The sequence below is a fragment of the Cebus imitator genome, unplaced genomic scaffold (genome assembly GCF_001604975.1).
Source record: "Cebus imitator isolate Cc_AM_T3 unplaced genomic scaffold, Cebus_imitator-1.0 Scaffold43, whole genome shotgun sequence".
Taxonomy (NCBI): domain Eukaryota; kingdom Metazoa; phylum Chordata; class Mammalia; order Primates; family Cebidae; genus Cebus; species Cebus imitator.
Window position 1 is genome coordinate 6,505,550 of NW_016107358.1, and position 7,940 is coordinate 6,513,489.

Consider the following 7,940-nt stretch of genomic DNA (forward strand, 5'->3'; position numbering starts at 1 on the left):
CTTCCTTACCATCTCACCCTGCCATCTGAAATTTCATTTTAAATCATGTGGCATATGTAAGGAGAAACTGCATTAACTAAAATGGCCCAAAGTAGTACATGTCTCCTATGATCTGTAAACAAGGCAGAGAAAAGCAGGGAAGAGTAAAGACTGCACCAATTGTCAAGATCAGAATGATAGCATGTAACAGAATCAGAAAATGATGTATTTATTTAAAAATCAGACTAAACATATATTTTGAGTGTGACATCATGATGGAACTGACTAAAGTTGGGTCAGCATCAGACACTGACATAATGGTTCCTGTCACAGGATATTTGACCTTAGAGAACACTTGAGTACTTACCAAGGATATGAACCCACCTTGAAAGTCCCATGGTGAGATGTGTGTGATTAACACTAGGACTTTGTAATTTAACTGGAAATGGATTTTAATCAGGTGGTAATATTATGGGTCACACTCAAATGCTCTCGTATAAGAAAGTTTAGAAAGATTTAGACTTTTTTTCTCTATAGTAGGTACAGATCATAGATTCTATCTTGGACTAGCGTGTCTCTTGGGTGCTCGGTAGACATTGCTGCTCTTCTGATAGATAGAGAAAATGAGGTTACAAAATTGCTCTACTACCACTTACTCTTAGATGGAACAGGTAAAAATCCTTGGGGAAATCATGTTAATGGGCTATAGGTTTTCCTGAATTTCGCTATATGCTTGGAAAAAGAGTTAGAATGCAAACTTTAGATTTGAGCAACACCCCCATTTCATTTCTTATAATAGCACTGTGGTTTGGTGAGATATTTTTAAATTTGGAAAAGCAGAGCTGTAAAATATGTCTTTTTAAAGAAATGTATTCACTAAAAAGCAATTTATTTTCCTCGAAACATAACACATTTATGTATATGAGCATCATGAGAAGTTGATATTGGTACTCAATATAGACTTTTTGATAAAGGGATGCTTTGAGACAGAAAAGTTTCTTCTTGGTGGTCAAGACAAATTCTTATCTTGCAAGAGCATGAAAGCATGTTTAAATTCTATAAACAATATAGTACAGAAAGAGTCAAAAGAAATTTGTTGATAAAGAGAGGTGAAATAAACAGAAACTAATAAAAATGAGGGAAACATGTAAACATTTACAACCTGTTTACAACTTCCTCTTAAAACTGCTTATTCAAGCTCATTCATTATATTAACAGAAAAAGGACAGAGACCATGCTTTTGTCATTTGTCTAACATGAAAATTCATTAGCATGTCATTAGTATGTGGCAAAGTTTAAATTTTCCACTCATAAGCACATAGCTTGGGTGGCCTTTCAGCACACCAGCAATCTGTTCTGAAATTGTGTGAACACTCCTGTATTTAAATTCCTGAACTATTCTTTCCTGAAATATTTGCTTGAATATAGAATACCCATTACCACTGACTGTGGAAGACAGTCACCCTCCTTAAACCCCTCAGTTAAGGACTTACAATGAAATGCCTCGTTAAGAACCTTAATTTAAAGCAGCACACAGTTCTGTATGTCAAAGGTAATAATTACCTTCTTTAATGAGCCTGACTTTTCTCTGTGATGAATAAGGCTCCCACCACTTTGTTTACAGTAACTCTGGAATTATTTCAGGCTTTCTTCAAGGGCTCCTATTTTAAAAAAAAAATAAAAATTATGTCTGTTTTTCTGGGGTCAAATTCTGCCTACTCTATACTGAAACCATGTGCTGTTCAAGCACTGCTAAAACCAATTACCCATATATTCCTGGGACGTGCAGGGGCCTATAGAAGTCATATCATCCATATCCTAGCTTCTAAGCAGAGCTACAGATAAATTATGTCAGCCTCAAAAAGGCCTACCCTACGATTTTAAATAACTTCCATGTGAATTATAGCTATCCAAAATGTCCCAGCAAATTAAACAATAAAATTGAAAAGCTCTTGAACAAATTGATTTTATAGATACTATTATAATCTTAAGAACTTAAGATCTATGTTTGCAGGCTCAGGAGGGCTTGAAGAGTTACACCCAAGTATATGAGAACTTATGTGGCAACTTGCTTTAATTATAATATTGGCATTTCTTTCCCCTATCTTATATCTTATCAGCTACCCATAATATGATTCCCAAAATCGATTCACATTTTATATAAAATGATTGAGAAGTGTTTTAGCTTTTAGATGTTGAAGAATTTAAGTCACATGACATAGTCCCTTCAATTTACAGACACGAAATAAATAAACATTAAATGGTTCATCTAAGGTCATGCAGCATTTATGTGAAAGAGGCAGAAGTTGAACTTAGCTATTGAGTATTTGGTATACGAGTCTAAATCTTTCCAGTCTATTAAAATCTGCCCTTTGTTTCTGGATAAAGAGAGCCAATTATACTTTCTATTGTTTTGTGAGATATGCACCACTACATAAGGTTCACTTCATAGAAATGTTTTTTGATTTTACAATGCGAAACTACTGGCTAGGGATATTAATTTCTTATTAATCCTACCCTAGCATCCAGTCAGGTTGAGATTAACAAAGGTTTGGAGCTGGAAAAAACCTTAGAGATCCCATGAACTGTAAGGCAGTTTCATTAGGAGTCCTCAACTCAGGGAATACAGAAGAACCAAGGCATAGTCTTGCCGTGTCACAATGAGCCAGATATGGTCCAGATTAACACTAATGCCACTGATACCCAGTACAGCTCCTTTTTCACTCTACAGAAGACTTCTTAAGACAAGAATCTTGACACTTTATCAGTTTTTACTTTTCAAGTGAAATGGAATTGCAAAATTGAACCATAATTTGCATTAAAGTAACCCTAAGCCCTTAACCCCCATAGCTGGATGCAGGAGCAGCAGAACATTACAGCATGGATTTATCTTCTGTTTCTTTGGTGTCATTCCTTATAGTCAACCACTGAAAAGTTTCTACATGGAAAGAGTTTGTTCCTGAAGCCCCTTGAACTGGCGCCCTCCTTTCCGTTCTTTTCTCTAGTCCTTTCATGTAAGTGTTACATCAACTTTTGAAAGAGTGTTGGTCTGTTAATCATTTCCTCTACTACTAGCAAATTAAACAACATTTTTAAATCTCTTGGGTCTGCAGTTTCCGTTATTTTAACATTTAATCGAGAAACTAGGACAATTCTAATCCCAAAACATCTTATTTTCAATTCCATTTAATTCTGTTTCCAAAGTTCAAATAAAATATAGAGAAAAACCTAATGGAAAGGTTCCTGTTTGTCATGGCTATGGCTAATCTATGTATCTAGAGCTTATGAACTGTGCCTTTAGGGGAAGGATGCAAAACGTTAGGATTTCAGAAAACCCCCAAAACACACAGCCAAATCTGTAACGTTTAATGAGATCACCTCCAGATGTAACTAACAGGAATGTCCAGTTGTGCAATATTTCTTTTATTAGCAAATAATTTAGGCTTTTGAGCAAGTTAAGTAACAAAATCAGCAGAATAATCAATATCTATTTGGGCTATCACTGGCGGTCTTAAAGAGCTCTTTTGAATTTTAAGAGTTAGCACCCATTCAAAAATAAAACATAGATTTGTTGTTTTTATTTTTTCTTACTTAATTCCCAGGCACTGGGAGAACAAATGGGATGATAGAAAACAATACAGACATGAATTTGATAGAACCATGTTTGAAACCCAACTTTGTTGTTTCTAGCTATAATACTTTAGGAAACCCCTGTTGACCATATTTTTCCATCTATAAATTTGGAATTGATATGTCATCTATAAGATTGCTGTGAAGAACAAACTAGATCATTGATGTGAAGAGGTCAAACACAATACTTGACATGTAGTAGAAGCTGTTTCAGAAAGCATGTCCCAAATTAACTTAACAAAAAAAGTGGCGATATGAATAATCTTAACAACTGACATATATATGGAAATCTTCGTTTTTCCAACAACAGGATGTTCATAATTCTAAAGAAAAAGTATCAACCTCATAATTTTGGTTTCTTATTTACAAGGATTCTGAAGACAGCAGAGCCAAATTATATAAACTCCCCCAGAGATTTCTGTCAGCTTTTTAAACTTGTTTATCTGAGTCTATATCTGATTGAATTGTCATAATTTTAGATTGTATATTAAACCTGAAAAAATTAAATAGATACACTAACATTCCATTCCAATCTCTAAGTTGGAATCATTCAACACCATCAAGTGCTTGGAACATACATTGCAACACTTGGCCCCAGCTTAGCAGAGCCTGGACTCACAATCACCCTAAACCTTATATGAATCAGAGCCAAATAAGTCATTAGAGAATCACAAACACTGTCTTGGGTAAAAAATGGAGATTACCAGTGTACAACTGTGACTCCGTATATCTGTAACATCTATGTTGCTTCAGTGAAATAGCAACAATCACATCAATAAAAAACACAATCTAGAAAGACCTCAATATTTATTAAAACAACAGCAACCACAATAAATTTTGTGAGACTTTAGCCATAGCGCTTGTCATATGACAGAGGTCATGCTCATAAGCAGTTATCTGAGAAACTGTTAATCCCGTTTGGCAACCAATCACAGGAAAGCCAGTAAGATTCACTAACCATTAAAGCTTCAGCAACTAATTTAACTAGGACTTTCACCATTTTCAGAAAATGCAGGCTGGATAGAATCAGCATAACTATTTTCCTAAATTAATACACATATTCAATGCAACAGAATCTTTTCCTAGAAATTGACAAACTTATCTTAATGTTTATATGAAAGAGCTAAAAGGCCACAAATGATCAATTCTATTTTCAAGGCAAAAGGGTAAGGGATTCGTCTTATCAGATACACAATGTTTTAGAAAAAGGAGGAGGAGGGGGAGGAGCAAGAGGGGGAGGAGAAAGACGAGGAGGAGAAAGAAGAAAAACTCATGTAACTATGAAGATGTGTATTAGTGCAGGGCTAGGGAAATGAAGCAGAGAAACAGAACACAGTGCCCAGGGATATTTATGTAGAAAGTATGATTTAGTATTCAGAATAAAAAAATAATCTTACAAATCTATGGACAAAGCCCAGTGGAAACATTTCAAACTCTCTAGTTATAAGTGAAATGAATGTTTAAAACACAAAGATCTAACTCTTCACACTCATCAGACTGACCAATATTAAAAGTTGCTCAAAAGTGTTAGGATATAAACAGGAGGAATTGTCAATAGCTAGTGAAGCTGAAGATGGGTGCAACCTACAGCCAAGAATGCCACACTTGGAGAAACCTTGTACATGTGAATGTAAGAAAATGTACACAAGAATATTCATTGCATCATTGGTTGTGATTAGGGAATAGATTTAGGAACAAGATGACCTGAACGTCAATCCTGGTACCAATCCTTAACTCTGTGAACTCAGACAAGTTACCAATCTCTCTGTGCTGTGGTTTCCTCATGAGTGAAACAGTCTCATAGCTGTTGTGAGGATTAAGTGAGTTCAGATAAACAGAGCATTAAAAATAGTCTCTAAATTTAATATTTACTGTTGTTTAATTATATTTATTTAACACATAGCTGTTATTCCAAGTTTATTAATCTACCACAATAGGAAATGATTATATTTACAAATCAGAACTTCATTCTTCCAAGCTACACTAGGTCACATGGAAACTACAGTTCTTCAAGCCTTCAAACTTCATTTCAGCTGTGGAAAACGTTCCTCAACAAAAGCTTAAGCAGAAGCAGGCAACAGGGTCCAGGATAAACCTAATCTTTCAGAAGTCAGCATGACATGCTTAATCTCCATCATGGCACCCAGATTTCAAGGGTTAATAGAAATAAGCAAAATTAAAGAAAACCATATGTACCAAATTCTAAACCTAAGAACAGGAGAGACTAGGGAATAATGTTCACGTTTTTTAAAGGAAGCACTCTAATTCCAATCAAGTGTAGTTTCCCCATTTTAATTCAAAATATGATTTGGTTGACAACATATGCACATACATACACGGCTTGCTGAAATTTTTTAGAAAATGTGCAATGTAATGAGGATATTTTATACTTGAAATATTTATTTTTATAATCACAAAAGTGACAGGAAAATTAAAAATATTTTAAAAAGACTTACAAAGAGTCAAAAAATAAAAAATTCTCTTAACTTCTTTGCTTCACTCTAATAATTTCTTTCCCTGACATTTTATACACACACACACACTCTCTCTCTCTCACTCTCTCTCTCTCTCTCTCCCCACAGGGTATTTTAAAAGCACATAAGATTGCAATATTCATTACATATGCATAAGACCAATTTTAGTTTCATACTTTCTTATCCATGTGTATATCCAATTATACCAATATCATTTATTAAATGACTTCCCACTGACTTAAAATGCTATTTTTATTACAGTCATAGTTTTTTTTTTTTCCTGGAATCTAGTCTATTCTATTGATCTATTATTCTATGTCAGTGCCAAAATCCACATAATTTCATTTACTATAGTTTTATATTATATTTTGATATCTGTAGAGAAAGTTCTCCTTCACTTCTCTTTTAAAATTTTTCTTGCCCATTACTATGGTTTCTTTTCCTCACCTCATCTTTATAATTGACTTACAAAGTTCCATAAAGTGTATTTTGGAGATTTAGATTGACACTTCTTTAAATTTATAGATTTATTTGCAAAAATGGGATATTTTCAATATCCCAAGATATGCTCTAAGAAGAAAAAAGTGGATTAGAAAAAATATATACATTTCTTGAATACTGAATGTCAGAGAAAGGTTATTTTCTAAAGATAGATAAGTGAGGGTACTCATTTTTATTGTGAAATAGGAAGGAAAGGATAAAGTGAAAAATAAAAGCACAAACAATATGATGCATTATAGTTTAACAGATTTGATTTCGAGGCATGTCTCTTTTATACTGTCTGGACCAAAATTTTCTCATCTGTTAAATAAGAAGCTTGGACAGGATGAAGTCTAAGGCCATTTCCAGCTGTATAGTCTAAGACACTCTTATTTTAGACAGGACAAAGGCAGGGGCCAAAATACATGCAGCTAAACACTCACCCAGACACACTTTGTGCATGGCCACGCCTGCACGTCATACTAGGAAGGAAACAGATTTGTTGCCCTGCCTTCATTGTGGATTGTTCAGCCAAACTGAATGAAGGCACTGCCCATCTAATTGTTCACTTTAGAATGCTGAGGCTCAGAAGAGTTAAGTAAATTTTCCAAGATCACACAGCTAGGAAGAGGCAAAATCACTTCAATACTAGATGTGTGATGCCAAGATTGAGTCTCTTTCTGAAAATCAATTAAAGCAATTCCAAGGGCTTGGTGAGGCAACAATAGAATAACGGGTAGATGGAGGTCTAAAAATTAAGAGATTGAGACTATCACATTTCAACAATGTATCTCTTCATTTCAAAGTAGAAAAATAGGCATTTGCTGAGGAAAAAAACTAGGTCTTACTTAGAACTGACTTTTTAAAAATGATCATCAAAACTAGATGCCAGAGAATTACTTTAAAAAAGCTGTGACTTAACACTGACTTCAAGTCTCTAAGTATGAAGACAACAGGAGAAATCATTTTGTACTCCATTATACCAAACAGTGCAACCAATAAAATGAATGTTATCAGTATCTTCTACCCTAACTAGCATCGATTGTACTATCTATCCTATTTATACTGACACCATGAATGGCAGCTTTTAAAGAATTATTTCAGCAAAATCAATACATAAATGAACTATGTTAATAGTAAGAGTGTATATTTACTGTTTATGCAGCATATGCCACATGTCGTTCAAGGTTTTTACAGACTGCACAGATAAAGCAGTTTGCACTCAGCCCTACACCTAGATGGCAGTATGTGTATTAAAATGAAGGCAACCCAGCCCTGAAACCTGAGATCAGTGTACTCTCTCTCACCAGGTAGAGGTAATTAACTTCCGGGAAAGAGAAGAAGAAGAAGAAGGGGAAGGAGAAGGAGAAGGAGAAG

At 34.6% G+C, this 7,940-nt stretch overlaps 1 long non-coding RNA gene across 5 annotated transcripts in view; it reads right to left on the minus strand.

Annotated features, from left to right (window-relative positions):
• The window catches only part of LOC108302973, a 230,485-nt gene that overhangs the window by 193,567 nt on the left and 28,978 nt on the right, over positions 1 to 7,940 (minus strand). For 3 of the 5 annotated variants that reach the window (XR_005199871.1, XR_001824625.2, XR_005199872.1), the window contains exon 1: positions 1,543 to 1,869. The exons of the other annotated variants lie outside the window; for them this stretch is intronic. This is a non-coding gene — a long non-coding RNA (uncharacterized LOC108302973). Of the gene's footprint in view, positions 1 to 1,542; positions 1,870 to 7,940 lie in introns of those variants that run through there. 5 annotated transcript variants of the gene reach the window in all.